General features: G+C 41.2%; 1 protein-coding gene across 3 annotated transcripts in view; it reads right to left on the reverse strand.

The window, feature by feature from the left end:
• Positions 1–23,932, reverse strand: part of PLS1 (plastin 1) — a 102,011-nt gene extending 78,079 nt beyond the window's left edge. For 2 of the 3 annotated variants that reach the window (XM_036096338.2, XM_078070934.1), the window contains exon 1: positions 23,840–23,932. The gene's annotated coding sequence lies outside the window, so the exon portion shown is untranslated. The remainder of the gene's footprint in view (positions 1–23,839) is intronic. The other variant, XM_036096339.2, reaches the window with a different exon arrangement.
• Positions 23,933–24,887: the final 955 nt, after the last annotated feature.

The raw sequence follows: 24,887 nt of genomic DNA on the forward strand, positions 1-24,887 counted from the left end.
TCAAGAAACTGAATTCTGCCAACAACCTGAATGAGCCATGGAAGAGATCCTCCCCCTAGGACCTTCAGAGGAACAGCCCTGCCAACACCTTTAGCCCAGTGATAAGATCCATGTCAGACTTCTGACCTACAGAACTGTAAAGTAATAAATGTATTGTAGAAGTCACTAAATTTTGTTAGGGAAGCAACAGAAAACTAATACAGGCTCACACAGTTTTATTCAGAACAGGATGTTCTTACCACCTTGGCTGTGAATGGCCCACAAGAGAAAACAGCTATCATTTAGGAGAAGCAGAGGGAAAAGAATAGTGTGTTTATAAGGAAGGGCCAGTGGGGCGCCTGGGTGGCTCAGTTGGTTAAGCGACTGCCTTCCGCTCAGGTCATGATCCTGGAGTCCCTGGATCGAGTCCCGCATCGGGCTCCCTGCTCAGCAGGGAGTCTGCTTCTCCCTCTGACCCTCCCTCCTCTCATGTGCTCTCTCTCATTCTCTCTCTCTCAAATAAATAAATAAAATCTTTAAAAAAAAAAAAAAAAAAATAAGGAAGGGCCAGTGTTGGCTTTGACTCTCCTTAAATAAATTTTCCCTTCAATAGGATATATGCATATATTGGAAGTTAGTCAAATATTCAGGTTAGCGGCTGAAAAGGAAAAACACCACAAAAAGGAAAAGATTCAAGATTCTGCCAATAATGATGAGTAGGATGCCTTACTCTTAACCCCACCTAATAGACTGGGGCCCAGAGATTACTGCAATAGACAGTAAATGCTATCCAGCAATTAGGTGAAGTGGTTCTCATTAGCAGTCATAAACTCAACCTGCGGAGCTTATGCCAAATGCAGATTCCTGAGTCTCATCCCCAAAGGTTATCATTCAGAAGTTTTAGGGGAGAACCCAGAAACCTGGATAAGATCAAAATTCAGAATTTCTAAATTTTGTTCCCTAACGAGCAATTCATACTGCTGAAGTATTCCCACCAACCATTCTCTCACCAACCACCTAAGACCTTTCCTATTCTGACCTAGGCCCGGTGCAATTCTTGTCAGGAGTTAGCCCAGGAGCTAGCCCATCTAGCAAACTCAGTGGTTAAGAGATGTACAGCTTGGTACAACCACACTTAGATTTGATTCTGCTCTTGCTCTTATTAACTGGGCAAGTCATTTAAGGTCCCTGAACCTGTTTCCTCATCTGTATAAAGGGAATGACATGTCCTACCTACCCATACAGTTGTTACCCAAATTTAAAACAGTTCTTGAAACATAGTAGCTATTCAGTTGCTGTGATTATTAATAGCACTATTAATTCCATTTTTAGATGAAGTCTAAGCAAAATACTTATAAACAGACGTAGTTTGAATTCTTTAGCATTTTTCATACCTGTAACAGTAATTGGAAAGATTAATTATTTAATGGAAGTAAGCTTCCACTCTGGACTGCATGGAATTGAGTATGTTTACAAGAGGCTGTATTGTGGGGCTGGGGGGCGGGGATAAATAAATAAAAGGAACCATAATATCCGTATCTCTTTGAAGCTGTATATACCCAATGAGGTATAATTTTATTTCAAACCTCTAAAAAGGTTGGTGCAAGCAAAAAAAAAAAAATCTTTCCCAAGCACAAGCAGTTAGGAAATTTATCTCTTTTTTCACCTTAGAATGTAAAACACCAACTATATGGATTGTTTGAGACCAGTCCTTGCTATCACTGAGTATTCTAATGGCTAACCAGACCTCTGTTCTGATTTGAAGACTGAAAGTAAATCTGAACAACCTGCTCAGGGTCACAAAAGCAATATAAATAGTCTCAACGTCCAGGTGAATATGAAGAACATACATAATCATGTCACTGAGCAATATACACAATTCAGTAACATGAAACGGAATAGACACAAACAGGAAGCAAAGAGCCCAGCGTCATTTAGCATGGACTCAATGACAAATAATACTATCGCAGTCAAATGGCCTGTATAGTTGGGGTCACAACTAGAAAAATTAATCAGAGACTAAAAACTTAGTAAAGTACAAATATATGAAGAGTAAGTTATAAAGAATGATACTGGAAGGAATACAATACCTATTCCATTATTTTCTTACTATAATATTTTAGTGTTCTCCCTCTCCCTGCTTGTATTCATTCCTTTGCCTCTCCTTTATTCTTTAGAGAAAAGGTAAGCAATGTTAATAGATGAGAAAAGAGGCAGTTAAAGAAAGTCTTCATGGTTGCACCTGCTGGTCCTTCTCAGACTGCAGTCCTCCAGAGAGGGCAAGATTATCGGCTAGGGAAATCCATTCTCCTACCTTATGTTTCCATGAGAGCTTATTGTAAAAGCAGCACTCTTGGCCTCTTCTCTACATTCATTTCTCACCCTCCCCAAGGGAGGGGCACTGATTTATCTTACTGGTGAGACAGTGTCTTGGGCCCACTGAAACTTACTCCTCTACTGCAATGATTCTCAAACTTTAACTGCAACAGAATCCTAAGACTTTTGAGCCCCACACCCCGGAGTCTCTGCTTTGGTTCATCTGGATTAGAGACCACCGATCTACATTTCTAACAAGTTTCGAGGTAATGCTGATGCTGCTTGTGTGAAGACCACACTTTGAGAACCCACTGCTACACTGAATGGGGCTAAAGTGTTCTATGTCATTATCCTTACGTGACTTGCCCTATTCCTCTTTAGCAGTAGCTCGTCCTCAGGACACAAACTCTCCCTTCCAACCCAAAGGCAACTGTCCAGCAAGTCTGCCTGGAATGGAGTGAACAGAAGTTAAAATTTGGGGAGAAAAGGTATGAGGAAGACCATCTGGCCACAGGCTGTAATCATGGTCCAGTTCCACCAGGAATAAAGTTGGTATTTTGAACTCTGAGAGGCCTCTATTTCTCAATCAGTTCAGAGAATAAAGAGAATAGTATAAATTATCAGCCCCCTAAATCCAAGAGCATCCAGCATATGATCATGGGAATGACTAGGTATTCCAAAGTCTGTACCCTCATTCTGGAAGCAGAGTGACTTGTCTTGTCTAAGTCATAATGCTGAAGCCAGATGACATCAAGTGTGCATACCGAATAATGTTCCTGCTCTTGAAGAATATGTAGGAATCACCAAAGGGGTATAAATGGAGAGAAGATATTGAGCCTTCAGGAAATTCAGCCTAGATTACTTCTCTGGGTTGATCACCAACAACTGTTCAGACCAGGTTGGCTGGCTCAACAGCTCCCTCCCCATCCACAGCTAAGCAAAGCCCGTTAGGACACTTCTTGACCACCCCTTCCACCCATTTTCCATCCTTGGGTCTGGCGGCTCTGCTTCTATGCTATGTCCTGCCCATCCTGCAGATACTTCTGAGTCTTAGCTCTCAAGTGACACCCTGGCTTCAAACCCTAATGTGTAACCAGTTTTGCCCCATCTCTGCTCAGCCTCACTGAGCTCCTGGAGCCCTTAACAGGGTTCAACATCCCCAGGCACTCTTTCTTCAGGAGGGAAGTCTGTTTTCCTTAAGAAGAACAGAAGAGCAGAAAATTAAAATGCAATGTCTCAGCAAACAGAAAAAGAGAGAAAACAGTGAAACTCATGCCAGGTCTTACAGGTCATAACCTCCCTACTCCTGGGGCACCCATCTCAGGGCTTTTGTAACTTCTTCTTCACCCCCCTAAGAGGCTCTCCTGGCTACCAACAGACAAAATGGCACCCAGGGGCCACATCCTGCCTGGACACATGTCTTCTGTGGCTCATTAAGTATCTTCTAAATTTTGGAGTGAGCGTATACAATTAGGGGATTAACATAAAATTCAGATTTCTATTTTCTCTTTTAAAATCAGGAGCTCTAGGAGCCCCTGGGTGGCTCAGTCAGTTAAGCAGCTGGCTTTGGCTCAGGTCATGATCCCAGGGTCCTGGGATCAAGTCCTGCATCCGGCTCCTTGCTCAGCAGGGAGCCTGCTTCTCCCTCTCCCTCTGCCACTCCCCCTGCTTGTGCCTTCTCTCACTCTCTCTCCTGCTCTCTGTCAAATAAATAGATAAAATCTTTTTTTTTTTAGAATTGAGAATATCTTTCATTTAGCATAATTTGTTTTCAGACAAGCAAATGGAAGGAATTAACAATTTCAAATGCATTAAATATAGAATGCAACTTTAAGAAAATACTAGAACATTTTATAAAAAAAGTCATATATTTTGAACACAATATTTCATCAGAAAAATACCAGTGACACAATATTAGAGACAAATGCAGTTGAAAAAAAAAATCAATTAATCACCTATCTTTCTATTATCTACCTATATTGAGAATAATTTTTCAGCTCATGCTATATACAATATTCAGATAATCAATATAAATACTCTTTTCATTTTATTTACGGTTTTAAAAAAATAAAATAAAATCAGGAGGTCTAGCCATCCTGAGCCCACATTTCTACATGGTAGCACTGGGCTAGGCCAGTGACAGCTGTGCCCTTTCCATAGGTGTAAACAGTTTGCCACAATCCTATGATCCCTGGCTACTCTCATTTCCCATAGAGCATATGTAAATGAACAGTGGTAAAGCATGAGCTCTATTACCTGCCATTGTTAATTTCCTGAGCTACCCTTGAACTCAAGTTATTAATGCTGTGCTGCTGAGAGACAGAAACACATGTATTTTGTTTCCTTTTCAGATGGTACTTGCTTCCATTCTCAGTCCTGAAGCCATAATTGTAGGAATCATAAACAAATGGACACTTTATCCCAAAGTGGCCCAGACTTGTGGAGGGTGAGGAGAAAGACAGTAAAGGGACTCGAAATAAAAAGGCAATCCCCTTTTCAACATCTCTAGTTCCCTAAAAGATCAGGACTCAAGAAAGAAAAGATAGCCGTATCCATGTTGTTACAGGACAGAAATTCCATAATCAGAAGTGACCAAATATAGAAATTTATGGCACACTTAATTTTAGATTATACATTAAGCAAATAAAAGTTTATTGGTTTTGTAAAGACAGCCCTTTTCATTTAGAAATAAGCTACACCCCCCCCAAAAAAAAAGAAAGAAAGAAAGAAACTAGACCACTGAGAAAGGAGAATTATTACCTACTTAGGAAATGATCATGGTGCAATAAAAGTGTACAAAGACCTTTTCTTGTCTTGAATCATCTGTTATTTGCATGTACAATGAACTGGTTGAAAGTCCTGCTAAGCCACCATCAAATGACTGCAGTGTCACAGCCAGACACCTGCCCCAGAATGGCACAAGTTTGGGTACTTCTGAATTCCTGGTCTTTGCCCATAAGATTTGATCAGTGAGTTGGTGTCAAGGTGAATATTTCTTTTTTTTTTTTTTTTTTTTTAAGATTTTATTTATTTGTCAGAGAGAGATCGAGCACAAGCAGGGGGAATGGCAGGCAGACGGAGAAGCAGCCTCCCCGCCAAGCAAGGAGCCCAATGCGGGACTCCATCCCACGATCCCAGGATCCTGAGATCATGACCTGAGTTGAAGGCAGACGCTTAACCATCTGAGCCACCCACGCGCCCCATGAATACTTGATTTTTAAAATCCTTCCTTCTCTTTCTCATTTCTCTCCTTCCAAGGCCAGCACTTAAGTGGGAAAATAAAATGTGTTACAACTTCTCTCCTTAAGACATTCCAGGACAAGAATGGATTCCATAGTCCTTTTCCTCCTGGTTCAACATAAAACAGATCCCAAAGTGAATCAGAAATTTTCAATAGCCCAAGAATCTTTCACAGGTTGTTTTTGCTTTGGGATCTAAACTTTCCACTGATCCAGATGAAGGAACAATGCAGGGAGGGCTAAGGCTAAATCTGCAGTGGAATGGCCGGCCCACTGTGATGACTAATGAGACCCCTTGGGAATATAATTACAGTCCTTCCACATAACGTGTCACATTCAGGAGAGTATTTTGAAAGCTTTATATACAAATATAAAGTATCTATGATTTTTGAGCTGGACATGATGAAACACTCTATTATAAATCTGGCCTTGCCCTGATTCTCAATGATGATTCAGTTAGTTCAGAAAGGAGGAAGATCTCAGCTCCCTGTTTATGCCAAATTAGAGTCTGAGTTGATTATCTTTGCTCACAGACAGAAACAAGTTAAAATTACATCAGTGAAAACTATTAGAATACTTGCTTCCTAAATGTTTCCTTTTTGCTTAAGAAAAATAATTTTTTAATTTTAGTCACCACTTCTATTTTCTTACACTGTAACAATTTTAAGCAAAAAACAGTTTAACTACTTTAGGGGTGCCTGGGTGGCTCAGTTGGTTGAGTGTCCAACTCTTGGTTTTGGTTCAGGTCATGATCTCAGGGTCATGGGATAGAGCCCCACATTGGGCTCCATGCTCAGTGCAGAGTCTGCTTAAGATTCTCTCCCTCTCCCTCTGCCCCTCCCCGCTGTGTTCTCTCTCTCTCTAAAATAAGTAAATAAATCTTTAAAAAATAAAACAAAAGAATACCTCAATAAATATAAGCTTTAATCATCACCTGAAGAATTATAATGCAAAAAGGTAACTTTTTTCTTATAAGTTTGTCTTTATTCCCTTAGAAGATGCAGTCTTGATATCCACAAATGTATATCAAGTTGCTGAATCAGCCATACCTAAATTATTATAAATTTATTAGTTTATGGCAAAGCTCATTTGGAATTTAGCATCAAGTAATTATCACTAAATGTTTCAGTATATTTTTCTCTCTTTACTGGAGTTTTTGGGGTGGATGAGTTAGGTTGAGGTTAGGGGTTTTTTGCTGTTGTTGTTGTTTTGGCAAACCAACCACTTCTCTTGCTGTCAAGAAGGTGAGGCAAAGACATTTACTGTTCAATGAACAGCCACGTGCATCTCCTCCCTTCCAGCAGGATCATGTGATTAGTTCTAATCAATGGGCTGTGAGTAGAAGTAATATGTGCCACACTAAGCCAAAGCAATTCAGAGCTAGTATATGATCCTCTAGCTCCTCTTCCCCTGCTAAGACAATCTGGAAGTCCCATGTTAAAACAGCAAAATCAAAACCACAGCAACTGGGATCTCTGAGTCATTGCATATAGAACAGCTGCTCTGAAGAACAGCCAATGCACACTGACATTTATGTGAACAAGAAATCGATGGCGAGGGTGCCTGGGTGGCTTAGATGGTTAAGCGTCTGCCTTCAGCTCAGGTCATGATCCCAGGGTCCTGGGATTGAGTCCCGCATCGGGCTCCCTGCTCAGCAGGAAGCCTGCTTCTCCCTCTACCTCTCTCTCTGTCTCTGTCTCTTATGAATAAGTAAATAAAATCTTAAAAAAAAAAAAAAAAAGAAATCGATAGCCTACCCTAACTCATAAAGAAAGTATGACCAGAAAGAAACCTTGTATCAGTCCATGATCAACCAACTTGGGCCCTTTACAAGGATTAGCTGAATCAAGTAGGGAAATTTTCCAAACCTTCCTCAGATCTTCTGTGTTACTTTATTATTTCATTTCATGTGCATTCACAGGTTATTACCATACCTACTCTTTTTCAAAAGTAAGTATTTAAGACCAAATCCTCTATGCTACTCACTTATTAACAAACTCAAGATCTTACTGAGACATACCATGAGCAATGCACATTAAGCAACGTAACCACTGATAAAGCTTAGCTGAATATGTTGTTCTCCTACATGGCTGCTTTCCTGTTTTATAACCCTCAGGCTTCATATCAGGAGACACGTGTGGCAGGGGAGTTAGCAGGCCACAGGCAGACAAGAGGGCATAATGACGTGGGCCAAGCTGGCTCTCCTTTGTCAGCAGATCACAGGTATGCTGTGAATTGGACAGACTGATTTCAGTGGGGCCTTGAACAGAGAGAGATGCTATCTCCTCCAGCTGGCAGTAAAAATATCCAGTATGATACGGACTCAAGCCTATGCCCTTCAAAACATTACTGATTTCAAACCTCCGGAAACTCTGGAGCCTGGCAACAGTAAGGTATAAACTTCCACAGCCCTGGATTCAAATCTCAGCTCAACTACTGACAGCTGCGTGAGTCTGGCCACAAGACACAGCGTCCCTGAGCCCCAGGTGCCTGCCCCCTTCACGAGGCATCTGTCAGGATTCCTGGAATTGATGGTGGTCAAAATACTGACCATATGTTGTACCCTTGGTGCCTCAGAACCATGGGATTCTTAAAGGCAATCTGAATTTCTATTAATTTTATGTTTTATTACAAGCAAAACATCATTCTTGGGTACATTTAAAGCAGTGAAAAATATGTCTATGGCTCTACCCTTAGATGCTCCCTAATGACAGTCACAATAATAAATTCTCCTACTTTATCTGATCGTCTACGAATGTGATCAAGTCCTTGCTAGAAAAAATATATCTTGAGTTAAAGGTCTGTTCCTTCTCCAGAGGAAACTGAATTTTTTTTTTAATTCCTAGGAATTTCCTATTAACCATACTTTTGCTGATTTCCAGTTCTGATCATGTATTTCTATACTCCAAATAAACTGAGCTCATGTAATATTTTTTATACTAAAAACCAATGTCAATGCAGTCTAATCACAAAAAAGAAAAATCAGACAAATTCCAACAGAAGGGCATCCTACAATGTACCTGACTACTACTCAAAACTCTGAAGGTCATCAAAAAACAAGGAAAGGCAGAGAAACTATCACAGCCAAGAGAAGCCTGAGAAATGTCAGCTAAATATAATGTGTGGTATCTCGATGGGATCCTGGAACAGAAACAGGACTTTCTGTAAAAACTAAGGAAATAGGAACAAACTTAATTATAACAAATGTACCACACTAATGTAAGATGTTAATAGGGTAAACTATTAGTGTATGTCAGTGTGGAGGCACATGGGAACTCTCTGTACTACCTATTTAATTTCTCTGTAAATCTAAAACTGTACTAAAAAATAGAGTTTATTAATAAAAAAAAATGTTACCACAATGAGATACCACTTTCATACCAAGAGGGCCATAATCAAAAAGATAAATAGCAATTTAGGATGTGGAGAAACTGGAACCTTCACACATTGCTGGTGGGAATGTAAAATACTGCAGTCACAAAATAATAAAATAAAGTGGTGCAGTCATATTGGAAAACAGTCCGGCAATTCCTCAAAATGTTAAACAAGTTACCATATGACCCAGCAATTCCACTTCTAGATATAGGCCTGAGAAATGAAAACACATGCCACCCCCCAAAAAACTTGTTCACAGCAGCAGTATTCATAATAGCCAAAAAGTGGTAACAACTCAAATGCCCATCAACTGAGCAACAAATAAGATGTAGTAGGATCCACACAATGGACTACTAGTCAGCCATAAAGAGTGAAATTTTAATATTCCAACATGGATGAACCTCAAAAATATTATGATAAGTGAAATAAGCCAGACACAAAAGGCCACATATTGTATGATTTCATTTATATGAAATGTCAAGAATATGTAACACAAAGTAGAACTGTCATTGCCTAGGCAGGGGGTGGGTAGGAAATGAGGAGTGTTAATGGATACAGGATGATAAAAATATTCTAGGGGCGCCTGGGTGGCTCAGTCGTTAAGCATCTGCCTTTGGCTCAGGTCATGATCCCAGGGTCCTGGGAATGAGCCCCGCGTTGGGCTCCCTGCTCCGCGGGAAGCCTGCTTCCTTCCCACTCCCCCTGCTTGTGTTCCCTCTCTCGCTGTGTCTCTCTGTCAAATAAATAAATAAAATCTTTAAAAATATATATATTCTAAAACGGACTTACACACGAGTGATTTGAACGGCATGTGAATTATACCTCAATAAAGCTGTTATTTAAAAAAAACAACAGGGGCACCTGGGTAGCTCAGTTGGTTAAGTGGCTGCCTTTGGCTCAGGTCATGATCCCGGGGTCCTGGGATCAAGCCCCGCATCGAGCTCCCTGCTCAGTGGAAAGCCTGCTTCTCCCTCTCCCTCTGCCTGCCTCTCTGCCTACTTGTGCTCTCGCTCTATCTCTCTGTCAAATAAACAAATAAAATCTTTTAAAAAAATAAATAAAAAATAAAAATAAATAAAATAAAAAAACAACAATCTCATCATGTGCACCAAGAACACTGATGGAACACTGTTTAATCCTATTCAAGACAAAGATTTTGACAATGTCTGATTAATATGAAACCATTAATTTCCGTGAGAAGTCTTGCTGCTTGATTTTGTAATACCCTTATTATAATGCCTAAGGGCATAACATAATGGAAAGAACCTGTGCACACAAAAGGCATGAGTGAGCCTTTTTAGATTAAATGAGCAACATATATAACATAAGGCCTCCCTAAAGTGTGCCTGAGATGTGAAATAGGACGCAAAGAATATTCCTACTGATATTTAATAATTAACTTGCAAAAATGAGCATTACAGTGCTGCTTTAGTACACTTCCTCAGAATGTAGTCATTTTCTCTGAATTACCAGAAAATTATAATGTTTTCATTTCTTCCATTATTTATTGTCCTAATTCTATGAGAAATTTAATACTAACCTTGCAGAAAACTTCAATTAAGGCTTAGTCTCCCATAGCACAATACATATCACGTAGGCAGAACATAACTCAGTAAAAATTTAGCAAGGTGAATTTTTTTATCCTATGCATTCCAGATGTATATTAACAGGTAATACAATAATTTTTAAAGTGAAACTACTTTGTTCAAATTGAAAAAGATGAATTTTTGCCCATATTAATCCAGCCTAATTTCATGAGTCAAGAACTGAGTAACAGTTGACCCTTGAACAACACAGATTTGAACTGCGTGGGTCCAGTTATATGTAGATGTTTTTTCAATATAGTACAGTACTGTAAATGTATTTTCTCTTCCTTATAACTTTCTTAATAACATTTTCTTTTCTCTAGCTTATTTTACATAATATATATATATTTTGCATAATATATATATAATACATATAACCTCCACAATATGTGTTCATTGACTGCTCGTGCTATCAGTAAGGCTTTTACGTTATCAGTAAGGTTTCTGGTCAACAGTAGGCTATCAGTAGTAAAGTTTTGGGGGGTTCAGAAGCTATACGTGGATTTTTCACTGCAGGGGCGAATGGGGTGAGGTAAGCACCCTTAACCTCAACGATGTTCAAGGGTCAACTGTACTGCTAACATTAAACAAACCGTGAAACCTAAGGTAGAATAAAATTACTTTTGCAGGAAAAACAGGTATCCAAGCCTCTAGCAGATCAGTGTATTAATACACATTTCTCCAAGCATCTCTATAGGCTACTCTCCTACTCCTAATCGGATTCTTCTTAAAACAATATAAAATACTCCACTCTGGAAAACACTATGGAGGTTCCTCAAAAAGTTGAAAATATAGCCACCATACAACCCAGCAATTGCACTACTGGATATTTACCCCAAAAATACAAATGTAGGGATCCGAAGGGGTACGTGCACCCCGATGTTTAGAGCAGCAATGTCCACAATAGCCAAACTATGGAAAGAGCCAAGATGTCCATCGACAGATGAATGGATAAAGAAGATGTGGTGTGTGTGTGTATATATATATATATACATATACATAAAATGGAATATTATGCAGCCATCAAAAGGAATGAAACCTTGCCATTTGCAATGACGTGGATGGAACTGGAGGGTATTATGCTGAGCGAAATAAGTCAATCAGAGAAAGACATGTATCATATGATCTCACTGATATGAGGAATTCTTAATCTCAGGAAACAAACTGAGGGTTGCTGGAGTGATGGGGGGTGGGAGGGATAGGATGGCTGGGTGATAGACATTGGGGAGGGTATGTGCTATGGTGAGCGCTGTGAATTGTGTAAGACTGTTGAATCACAGACCTGTACCTCTGAAACAAATAATACATTATATGTTAAAAAAAAAGAAGATAGTAAGAAGGAAAAATGAAGGGGGGGAAATTGGAGGGGGAGACAAACCATGAGACTATGGACTCTGAGAAACAAACTGAGGGTTCTAGAGGGGAGGGGTTGGGGGATGGGTTAATCTGGTGTTGGGTATTAAAGAGGGCACGTACTGAATGGAGCACTGGGAGTTATATGCAAACAATGAATCATGGAACACTACATCAAAAACTAATGATGTAATGTATGGTGATTAACGTAACATAATAAAAAAATATTAAAGGGGGAAAAAAGCAATATAAAATACTTTAAGAGGAATATAACCTCAATTTATTTTTTTAAATTTAAATTCAATTAATTAACATATAATGTATTATTTGTTTCAGGGATAAAGGTCTGTGATTCATCAGTTTCATATAATACCAGTGCTCATTACAACACATAACCTCAATTTATACGTGTCAGTTTATTTCAGAGGTGAAATCAGTTTTACATACATTATCCACATGTAAAACATTATTAAATATTATTTAATTCATTTCAAGAATTAGTTTAGAATGCATGTGAATCTACAAAGATGCTTATACTTTGAACTCAAGCTATGCAGCTGTGTCTCCTGGATAAGGCTGGGTCCTCTCTCAAGATTTACTGTCAGTAAAACAGACAGGGGGTTAGCAATCTAAAAAAAATAAGGCACCAGGGGGCGCCTGGCCTGATCAGTCAGTAGAGCATGCGACTCTAGATCTTGGGGTCGTGAGTTTGAGCCCTACATTGGGGGCAGAACTTAATAAATAAATAAACAAACAAACAAACAAGTAAGTAAAATAAGGCACCATAGATCTTAAGTCTCTACAAGCAAGTAGAAGCTAGAAAGTAGTAGGTATGTGACAGGGTGGGGGTGGGTATAAATTCATCCATTCATTAATTCCTTTTTATATATTCATTCAATAACTTATCAAGTTCCTACTACGCATCAGGCAATGGGATACAAAGTTGGAAAGATACAGTCTTGCCCTCAAGAAGCTCTCACCTGGGCGGGGGCAAGGAAGGGGGGAAAAAGCAGCAACAGCTCATACTCCACATGGCCATCCACATCTGTGGCCCCAAGAACTTCAAATAAATCTTAGTGTTATTAAATTTTATTTTTAAAAAAAGTTACATTCTTTTTTAAGTTTTTATTTATTTATTCCTTTAAGTAATCTCTATACTTAACATGAGGCTCAAACTCAAGACCCGGAGATCAAGTGTCCCATGCTCTTTCGACTGAGCCAGCCAGGCACCCCTATTAGAAAACTTTTAATCTAGGGGCACCTGGGTGGCTCAGTCGTTAAGCGTCTGCCTTCGGCTCAGGTCATGGGATTGAGCCCCACATCAGGCTCCCTGCTCCGCGGGAAGCCTACTTCTCCCTCTCCCACTCCCCCTGCTTGTGTTCCCTCTCTTGCTGTGTGTCTCTCTCTCTCAAATAAATAAATAAAATCTTAAAAAAAAAAAAAAAAGATTTTTAATCTAAAATGTGTATGGTACCTTTCCATTTAACTACTTTATCTTATTTAATCCACAACAAAAAAGAACCACCACCACAAAATACAAACCACCACCACCACCACCAAGGTTCAGATAGGCTGCATGACTTTCCCACCCACTGAACTTCTTAGCTGTGGATTGTGGGCAAATGGGAGTCAGTCAGTTCTGTCCCACTAACTCACTAAGCTGCCTCTTTTATCAGTCAGCTAGCAAGTGGTAGCACCAGGGTGCCAACTTCTACTTACAAATCCACTGTTTTTTGCTTTTCTCACCACACTGAAGTTCTCAGCACAGGATACTTTGTAGGGGATATACACAGAAGATTCTTAAAATCTCCAATGAGACACAAATGTCTTTCCCATTTGTAGCCATCCCCCAAAAAGATGAATAAAAGGGACCACTTGGCCTTAGTGCCTTTTAATCCCCAGCTCTTCTAAATCAGCACTAAACCAGTAGACATCACCCCACTTATCGCTAAAGCAATTCTGAAGAGACACCACATTGTCATTCACCCTTACCTTTGGAATCTTTCAGCACTTGGGAGTCAGCCTGAAAGCATCTGCTTAAGACACCATATTTATATCCTTAGCCTTAATTTTTGAATTCCCTTGTCTTCCCAGAACAATCCAGAACAAGTAATACAATCACTAGACCTAGTAATTTATTTTCGTCTCATTTTTATCATTTGTTTCTCAGAAACTGAAACTAGTTGTCCTTTTACATTTTACATATTTTTGAAAGACACAGAAGCCTTTAAAGATAGATTGATTTTTGCAAATCCAAAAGATGACTGAAATACACATATTAAAATCAGCCAGGGAAAAGCATTTTTAGGTGTTTATCCAAGAGAGTATGAACTATAGATAAATGCACTGTAAGAAATAGGGTTCCTCCTTTTCTGATATGTTTGGGGGTTAGGAGGGAACTGACAGTCAGGGTAAGCCAAGATAAGCCTATGACTCAACATTGCCTACAGAATAAAGCCCAAATCCCACAAACTCATACTCAAGTGCTCCACAACCTTCCCTAAATGCCTTTCCAGTCTTATCTCCCTGCACTTCCCCCAAAATGAAAGAGTATTTACTCCTAGCTGCACCTGCACTGCCCTGCCACACCTCCATTGTGAGGTTCAATCGCCCCCATAGTCTGGAACACCTCTCCCTCTTCCTCTCCCTACCGATTGGTGAGCACCTGCCATCCTTCAATGCCAACCTCCTTCAAATGCCCCTCCTCCATTATTTGCTTTATGTAGACAAATGCTCCCTTATTTCAGATGGCTTACAAAGATGCACGAAACATCAGAAGACAGCATTAATCATCATTCCCTCAACTCCGTCCTTGCCTGCCCTAATTGTTACAATGGAAAGTGAGCCTTCCTCCACCTCAGCCCCCTCACCCTTGGTTTCTATCATTCCTACAGCACGTGGCACCAACTGCCCTGTACTGGAGCTATGAATTCATGCATCTTAACCTTCCCATAAAACTACATGTTTTCTGAGGGCAGGGAAGGAACTTTCTGCCATTGTGTACATTCTACCTCTTAGCTCAGAGCTTACAAACTATTCCAAAAATACCTGTTGAATAAAGTTTAACATTATATCCAGATTAACAAAAATAAAATCCAAGTATATACCCTGTGAATATACTAGTCATTCATACTTGGTTTGGGGTCGACTCCTGACATCATCTAGCTGATCGATGTTGGCTGTTCAGCTTTCCATGGGTGGAATGGCCATACTGACTAAACAGCAGTTATTTATTTAAAAGTATGTAATAGAAGAAAAGGACTGATTTCTTAGAACAAGGGGGGTGGGCATAGAACAGATAAGGAACTTCCAGGGAACAGCAAGGGGCTCAAGGCAGCAACACTTGGTAAATGAGACTAATTAAAAAACAAAACAATGGGGTGCCTGGCTGGCTTAGTCGGTAGAGCACGTGACTCTTGATCTTGGGGTCATGAGTTCAAGCCCTACGTTGGGTGTAGAGATTACTTAGAAAATAAGCTTAAAAAACAACAACAACAACAACAACAAAAAACCTGAAACATCAATTTTGTGAAGGTAGTATAGTTTCAAAAGAAAACCATTTCTTCCTAGCTCATCTATCATACAGTGCCCTTTATGCTAGCCCACTGTTTCTCAAAGTGTGGTTCCCAGATCAGCAGCCTCGGCCTCACCTGGGAACTTGCTAAAATGAAACTCTCCAGCCCCATCCCAGACTTAAAGAATGAGAAACTCTGGAGTTGGGACCTAGCAATCCATTTTTCACCAAGCTCTCCAGGTGATTCGTATGCATGCTTATGTTTTAGAACACATTTAAGTACCTGCAGCTTCCTGAACAGGCCAGCTCTTTCTAGTATCCATGCTTTCGCTCCTACTCTCCCTTCTCCAAGGATTGCTTTTTCCTCCATCTATTCTCTGTAGATTGAACTTGTGTTTTCAAGGCTCAGCTCAAAAGTCTTGACACCTTCCTCAACCCACTGAACAGAATTAACCGCTCTCGACTTGGGCTCCCCCAAAGCTTCATTCTGCCCTTTCTCCTGGTGCTTACTCTTGTCCCAGGCTGTCCATGTGTCTGCCTCCTCCATCTGACTGAAATGCATGAATGTAGGGACATGTCTCACTCACAGCCCTACCCCCAACTCACCTCCCTTTATTCAATTGCAGCCCTTTGATTTTTGCAGAGGGAAGAAAATTATTCTTCTGCAACAAGCCTCTGATTGACAATGAGAAGACTGCTGAGAGGCATCCAACCCCTCTCGCCCTAATGGAGATTAATAAATATCAAGTGAGATCTGAAGTTTAGGAGGCAGTTGTTGAAGGCACCTCTGGCAACGGAGAAATCCCTTAACGAGCTCCACAGTCAAGGCTTAGCTACAAACATACTTAGGATCTTATAAAAACCAAATAAAAAATTGAAATTATTCCCTCTGATCAGTAAAAGAATATGGATTGATTGGATAAGCACTGGATTTGGAGCTATACTGAAGCTCCAAGAGGACAGGGACCCTGTATCTGTCTTGGCTATGACTATGGTCCCAATGCTGAGCCCTGACATTTTGTCAGATGCTGAAACTAGAAAATATAGATGTGAGTTCCATCCCTGTCCCTTCCAACTAGGTAACCTCAAGCAGGCAAGTCATTCTCAAAGTCTTGGCTACTTATCAGTGAAAGGCAGCAAGGTCAGAAAATTATTATAACTATCAATAAACAGCTTACTCCTTACCTTATAGTTTACTAATTGCTTTCACATTCACTATCTTGTTTGATCATTAAACATGCAGCTGAAGAGGCCTCCCTTCTCATGGGGTCAGACTTTGACTTCCCATCCATGCTCCTGATCATAGGCCAACTGATTTCAGATATCTAAACTTGAAGTTACCCAGCTCATTTTGATTGATCACTACTCAGAGATTCTCAAGTTACCTTTTTCCATTGGCGGTGATCTTGAGTTTAACTTGGGCTGTTTGAGGATAAGAAAAGGGATAAAGCAAATTGCTGTTATTGTAGTTTTTCCAAAATTAATTCACTCGCATGTCAACTTTGCTAAAAAACACCATTGAATTTATGTAGCTGTGTTTCACGGCTGGCACCGTGAACACAGTGCCAGCCGTTAACACTAACCTGGTAACACTTAAACTCTGCAAGAACTGGGCCACTCTTGAAAACACCATCTGGACCAAAAGAGTGTCCCAGTGTACCTAAAGCTGAGGAGGGAGGAAGGAAAAGGGAGACTTCATCAGGACAAAATGCTTAGAGAGCCTGTAGAAGAAAAGAATTCAGGAGTCTGAGAAATTTGGATTTGTTCCTAAAGGTTATAAATACTAACTTGATATCGAGCTAAAGGTTCAATTATGTGCTAACTTGGTACTGTATTCCCACCAAATTATTGATGAATTGCATTAAAACCTAAGCAGAGACTCATTTATCAAACCTCAAAATTCTAGTCTGCATTGATTTTTATCTATAAACAGTACACTTTGAATATATATCATCAAGGACAAAAAAAAAAAAGAAACCAATATAGCTACAAAGGATGGCATTTAAGATGACAAAGTGAAATGAAACAAAAACTCTACTTGTGCCTTTGATCATTCACTGTGAGTCGGTTCTGAAACTGCTTTTCTTTTATTTCAACAATTTAATCTAGATTCTGAGCACCAGCTATGGGAACAATGTGGGAATGCAGCCGGTACTTTCTATCTAAGGCATTCAAATTGTTTGATCAACATCAGTTTTAGGTCACAGATTGTCATGCATCACTTTGGATTTTACAGTTGTGATCTGTGGGGTAGGTTTACTCTTTTATTCATAGAGTGCAGAGGGCCCCCCATGGGAATTCATTGTAGGGAAGAAGGTTAAGACAAGTAGACCTTGGTCCAAGGCTTAATTACCATGACTGATCCTCTTCCACACAATTACCAATGTTTCAAATTCAATCCAAATTCTATTTTGACAGCACTGCTAAAATCTTGTTTCTTGGTTCTCCAACAAATTGAAGGGGACTTCATCATTTCTTAAGTTTAAAAAAAAATGTGTTATTTCCTAGATCTTTAAACAATTTGAGTTTCTTAATAATAAGGTCAATGTCAACCATTCCCCCAAAAACCTTTCGCTTTTTATCATGAAGAAGGTGCCCCACAAACCTTTCACCTTACAAAGACATCCATCCACCTTACTATCGGAAAAGACAGTTTCTTATGTCTCCTCTATGGTTGGCTTGGATTTTTTGAAGGAGGCATGTCTGTGTGCAGTGAGTTATCATCCAAATATTCTTGTAGCTTTATAGCTCTGAATTGATTAAAAGTTTCTTATCAAGTCTAAAGTCCCCTCACCACTGGACTTTGTGAGCAAATAACCTGTCACTCTCCTAAAAACAAAATACTTTCTGATAAGGGGCACCCGGGTGGCCCAGTCATTTAAGCGTCTGACTCTTGGTTTCGGCTCAGGTCTATGATCTCAGGGTCCTGAGACCGAGCCCCACATTGGGCTCCATGCTCACACTGAGTCTGCTTGTCCCTCTCCCTCCCCTACTCCCGCTGCCTTTGTGTGCACGTGCTCTCTCCCTCTCTCAAATAAATAAATAAAATCTTAAAAAAAATAAAACTTTCTGATAAAATAATGTTTTAAATGAGAAACTCTCCTAATCATCACTCTAACACATACCCTTTCTGTGCCCACAGTGTTACTAAAAAGCAACTTGCTTTTACAGAAGCCATGCTACATCTCACCAAAAACAACCAATAAGTACTCTGAGACACAGGAATACGGAAAAGAAGACGATCAAAGCTGACACAGCCTCACGTCTCATGATCTTTTATGTCAGCAAAATTTCCAGCAATCAAACTTGTATAGCCATTTTATAACCTATAAACCTACAGGCAGTACAAAGGCCTCTTTCTCTTGGTCCCTGATTTTCATCATCACCCAGAAGAAAATGTGGATTTGGATCTTTGTTCAGGGAAAGAGCTGGATGGTAATGATGAGTTCTTGGATGTTGAGAAGAGTGGAAATGGGTGGAGTCCAGAAGCTAGTGGCCTTTCCTTTTATATCCAGTGCACATGCCCCGGGAAAGCACAGAACCAGAAGAAGGTGAAGCAGAAGCAAGAAATGGGAACAGTGGACTCATCACAGGGAGGAGAAGAACGCTCTCAGCTGGATTCCATTTTGAGACTCCCATGAGGGAGTAATTAGGTTCATCAAGGAGATAGATGGGAGGCACTTTCTCAAGGGCAACTCGCTGGTCACATCTGGGGACTGCCAGTCCTGACTCTCAATTATTTGTCTCTGACCTGGGGCCTTCCCTGAGGTCGCTACACCCACCTCCAACTGCAACAAGTCCACACTGACTTCAGAACTCACTGATCTTGAGGATCCCAGAAGACTGTGTTCAGGTCTGGATTCTCCCTGGGGGTTTTGACCACAGTTCAAAGACTTGAGATCAGAATAAGGGTCAAGACCCACAGATATTCCAGGAGCTTCCAGCAGTAGATCCTGCCACCTCAGGGGAAAAAAAAATCCTTACAAACGTGGTCACCCGAGAGTCCTTAAACTCATACACAAAGTGAATTTCACACCCCCCAACTCAGAGGCGTCTCCTGGATCACTACACCAACTCACCTCCATTACCCCTGCTCTGCCCCCTAAAAGAGGATAGGAACACAACAGAAATAGCTTTATGGTGCATCCAGAGAAAGAGTTGCTGAATGCCTCCAGAGATGCTTTGAGGGTAAAAAAGGAGATAAAGACTAAGTGGAATAATTTTTAAAATAAAAACAAAAACTGGAAAGATTCACCACTGTTGTTTTGTTTCTCAGATTAAAGTCTGGCTCATAGAATGTTGAGAGTTCCACCAGCTGAAATCTGTGGCCATTCTAAGCATCTGTTAGAGTTACCACAGATAAAGCTTTGCCTTTTGTTAAGATATTTAAGTTATTTGAGCTCTCCATGACTGAAGACAGGCAGGCCTGGGATCAAAACTTAGCTCAACACTTGTCAATTGTATCACCTCAGAAATGTGGCTTTGTCTAAGTCTGTTTTCTCATCTGTAAAACAGGAATAATTGCACCAATCTCATAGAATAGTTTGTAAAGACTCTGACATATCACATAAAGTGTTTAGAACAGTGTCTGGTCCATGGAAAACATTCTATAATATTAGTTACTAATATTACCGTTATTTTTTTGAGAAAGATTCAGAATACGGTCATTTTATAAAATTGTGCTATAACATATAACTCTAGAATGTAATATTTGGGCATTTTTTTAAGTGTCTGAGACATTAACTTCAACATACTACCTGATTTTGCATTTGGCTATCCAACCAATTCTAATATCATGACAAAAAAAAAAGGTAATCCCTCTATACCTGGCCAACGCTTCCCCACCCCCACCCCCAGCAAACCATCTCTCAAGCTGTCTCTCCTCTCGACCACTCTCTCTCCTTGACTCCTTTACAAGAATAAGCATCACTACCAGTTGAAGCTGTGAATGTTCAGTGTAAAAGATGTGCTGTCAACAGTTCCCTCAATGCTATGTGCAGCTCAGTGAAAAGGCTGTGTTGATTTGCAAATTGGCTATTTGCAACATCTGTTCCAAGTAAACAAGTATTTCAAACCACCTCTTGAACTTATTTTGGATTCAGAAGCATTGCCTTCTGTCCTATTTTTCCAAGTAGAGAGTCTGATCACAATTCTCTCTCAACCTTACCCCCACAGCCATCACTCTCCACCTCCCGGTAGTGTAAAATATATCTTCCAAATACACTCTCAGTCCAAGGACTTTGGGCCCCCCTGTTTATGTCTTCTGCCCCATAGGCTACCAGGTCCTTTCCAGACTCCTCCTCAACTCCATCGTGCGCAGATTCCCAGGACTGCAGCCTCACCCCTCCTCACTCTGTGTATTCAACCTGGAAATGGCCAGTCATCCCTTGTGTCTCATCTCTTCCAATAACACAGACATCCTCCCGTTGGCCACCAAGTTCCTCCCGTTAGATTGGGCTCTGAGGGTTTTCGATCCATAGAACATCTTGAACTGGAGTGCCCTGTTGCCAACTCAAATTAATCTTGAGGCCAATAACCTTGAAAAGTTAGAGTTAATGAAATGAGCTAGTAGTGAGGAGATGGTGTAGCCAGAGCTTCTGTTCACACTAACTAGCTTAGTTAAGCATAACTCAGTTCCTCTTCTTATAATGAGGGGATAGTCTAGATAAAGTACTACCTGATAGCTCTAAGATCCTAAATGCCCACCTTCCCCAGGCCAAAATACACTTATTTATTCATGCAGTAACTATTGAGCGTCTAATACCACAAAGCTACATGCCTCGCATTGTGAGGGGTTAAAGATCATCCCCCCCAAAAGCTTATCATCTAGAATGGGAAATAGACAACCATATCAATTACTGTAAGAAACAGAGAAAGATGTCACAACCGGAGGTACTTAATAAGATAAAAACAACATTACAAGCCCATTACCAACACACCAAGCCTGAAACTGATTTTCTTTTTTTTTTTTAAAGATTTTATTTATTTATTTGACAGAGAGAGACACAGCAAGAGAGGGAACACAAGCAGGGGGAGTGGGAGAGGGAGAAGCAGGCTTCCCGCCGAGCAGGGAGCCCAATGCGGGGCTCGATCCCAGGACCCTGGGATCATGACCTGAGCGGAAGGCAGACGCTTAACAACTGAGCCACCCAGGCGCCCCTGAAACTGATTTTCAATACGTCTTTTCTTCTCTGCATCTAGTCTTTTACCAAAAGCTTTTTCCTTTTCCTTTACATCATTTCTTAAATCTGTGCTTTCCACTAAGCACTTAAGAGTCACATGCTTAGGGCGCCTGGGTGGCTCAGTTACATGCTTAAATGCAGGCCTGGACAACTCTCCCCTGTTATGATTTTACCCCTTCCCCAGCACTCCCCAAACAGATCCATGAGCTCTCATCAAAATATGAGAATCACCCCATTAGGCTGGTCTGACTTGGCCACTGTCCTGCTATATTTCATCAAATCCCTTTAGAAGGGGCGCCTGGGTGGCTCAGTCGGTTAAGTGTCTGACTCTTGGTTTTGGCTCAGGTCATGATCTCAGGGTCATGGGATCCAGCCCTGCATCGGACTCTGTGTTCAGTGTGGAGTCGGCTTGAGATCATCTCCCTCTCCCTCCCCCTCTGCCCCTCACCCTGATCTTTATCTCAAAATAAATAAATAAAATCTTTAAAAAAAATCCCTTTACAAAATGATCCATACTTCACCTCCCACAAGCAGTGTCTGAGAACATAGTGCTTAGTACTGGATGGGATGTCTAAGTCATAGGCTTTAAGTTCTAAGAGCTTACAAACTGGTCAGGAAGTTGAGACATGTGCTAAAATACAATAATCAGGGATACTAAAGATGAGAGGGATGCTGGCGGCACAGACAACAGTAATACATGCTATAGGGTTTAGAAGAGGGAGAGCTACTTTCTGGCCACAGTAATCAAGGTAGGCTTCAAGAAGAGATCACACCTGAGTTACACCTTGCAGTGCGGGCAGGACTTCAGGGAAGGAGGCAAAAAGGCATTCTGAGCCAAAGGCCCAATGTGCCTGAGGCAAGAAAGGAGGGCGGTTTCAAAATCAGCAAATTGTTAGGTGGGGCTTGAGTGAGAGGGCACTTTTTGAAAGGTGTTTATAGGGTACGACCAAGCTTAGTAACAGGAATGACTAATTTTCTGATTAAACCAGACAAGGTAGAAGAGAAAAGTAAAGTATAATAATCAACCCAAACTGTGAGGAGAGTATTATCAGGGGGATGGTAAAAAGAGCCCTAAAATCAGAAAACCTGGGCCCTAGGCCCAGCTTTGCCAAGGAGGGGCTCCAGCAGCCACAGCAAGTCATTTAACCTCATTGGTCTCGGTTTTCTCATTTGTAAACTGAAGCAATTGAACTGGCTGACCCTGAAGGTCTCTTAACAGTCCAAAACTAAACCAACTGTATATTATTTCTGCCATTAAAACATTCATCATGGGAAGGGGAGAAGGTGGAGGGAAAGGCAGGTATCTGTATTCCCTTTCCATATAGGTTTCTCTTCCTGAACTTAAAATTTTTTTCCCAAACTATTAATTCTATTTATATGCTTCCCACATCATAAATGTAACACTTTACCTAAATAAGGCTCAGTGTGTGCCCCCTGACCTAAAATTTTATGACTCACAGGTTATCCAAGAAATTTGTGCAGCACAGCCTTAGCCTCCTACAAGTGTATCCAATACCGCTGCCCCAGGGTAAAACATCTGTGTATGAGCCCGAAGATGTTACAGGGTAAATAAAGGACAGAAAAGTGAGAACTCTTGTTACTCATCTAAAAGGCCGCTTTCTTTGAAGAGCACCAGATTAAGCCTGAAATAACACTAATGTACAAAAAATAAGGGGCGGGGGTGGGGAATCTTAACATTTTATAAAGTTTCTACTTTAAAATGTAGCTGAAATGCATAAGGTATTTGGCACTGAAATTCGCTGAAAGTTGACATTTTTTATGCCGCATCCAGAGGCCCCCTGCTCCAGGAAGGCACCAAAACTAGAAACCACGGATGCGATTTCACTCCAGCCCTATTGATCCTATGCACCAAAAGACCAAAGGCAAATAAAATCACTCACGGAGTTCAAGTGAAACAGGCTGGATCAGAAAGCCTCGTCAGCAGCCACCCAAAGTTTAAAAGCGACAGAGGAATATAGAAAAGTTAACAAAATGCCTAACTTCAAGCAGGGAATCATAATTCAGTTCACAGGCTTACTGTGTAAGCAGCATAAATACATGATTTAACACCTGCCCGCACTCCATGTTGCCGGGACGGGGCAGGTGCGCACCCGGAGGTCTGAGGGCGCCGCACTGCACAGCCGGGCGCGGGGAGCCGCCTCTCGAACGAGGGAAATCGGAGAGATCGCCTCCCCCCGCCCTACTCAAGCCGCTGTGCGCCGGCGAAGAAGTGAACCTTTGCTTTCTGCCTACCGTTCCAGCCTTCCTCTCGGACCCCACCGCCGCGCCCCGTACCTGCTGCAGCCGTCGAGCCCGCAGCTCTCGCTCGGGATCCAAGCACCCCCAGCTCCACTCTGCGGATACCTCTCGGCGGCCGCCTAGCTGCTGCGCTCGCGCCACTACGCATGCCCGCCCGGCACCCAGGCCAGCAAACTCTTAATCCACTTGCCGGGTTTTAGCTGCCGCTCCTAGGGGAGAGGACCCAAGCCCAGGAACCTGAGTTCCGCCGAGGAGTGGAAGACGAATTGCAGATGCTGGAAGAGGTGGATAGGCACTGCGGCAACGTTATTCCTACTGTCCACAGTTACCCAGGACGTACTCCTCCAAACCTAAAGCTAACCATCTACACAATTGGAATGAGCTTAGTAGAGTGGTCCTCAAACTTGAGCATGGATCAGAATCACCTGGAGGGCTTGTTAAAACACAGATCCTTCATCTATTGTTTCAGATTCAGTTTGCCCACACTGAGGCCCAAAGATTTACATTTCTAACACTTTCTCAGGGGAAACTGATGCTACTAGTCCTGAGACCACACACTGCGAACCCCTGATCTAAAGCTGTTTGGTATTAAAACAGGAAAGTTTTCTCACCGCACCGCCCCCCCTCCCCCAGGATTTCACATAACACTTCCTCTTCATTTAACAGCCATACCTGCTTTAAAAATAAATAAATAAATACAGCTCGCACTCAAACAAAGGTGGGACATTTCCTCTAGCATGTGAGTCAAGTAAATGGAATGCAGCCTCAAGAGTTTGGGCATATGTTGCCTGTAGCATAATCTATAGCTGTGGTTCCTCCAGCTCTGTCCGGGCAACAGGAGGGGGTCCCTATTTTGCTGCCTCATTAACTCAAAGTCCTGTGTGCCCCCTTATTGTCTAGCACAGTACTGGGTACAAAATAGGTACCCAAGTACTCAGTACCTACTGAAATGGTATGGGTAGGATGGGAGAGATGAAGAAGAAGGATGTTGAAATCATTTTAGGAAACCAAAGGAAGTGATAAGCAATTAAATATAGAAATTAGTAAGCCAATAAGGATTTCTACCTGCTTTCTACCTAAAGGA

This window comes from Halichoerus grypus, chromosome 1 (assembly GCF_964656455.1).
Source record: "Halichoerus grypus chromosome 1, mHalGry1.hap1.1, whole genome shotgun sequence".
NCBI lineage: Eukaryota > Metazoa > Chordata > Mammalia > Carnivora > Phocidae > Halichoerus > Halichoerus grypus.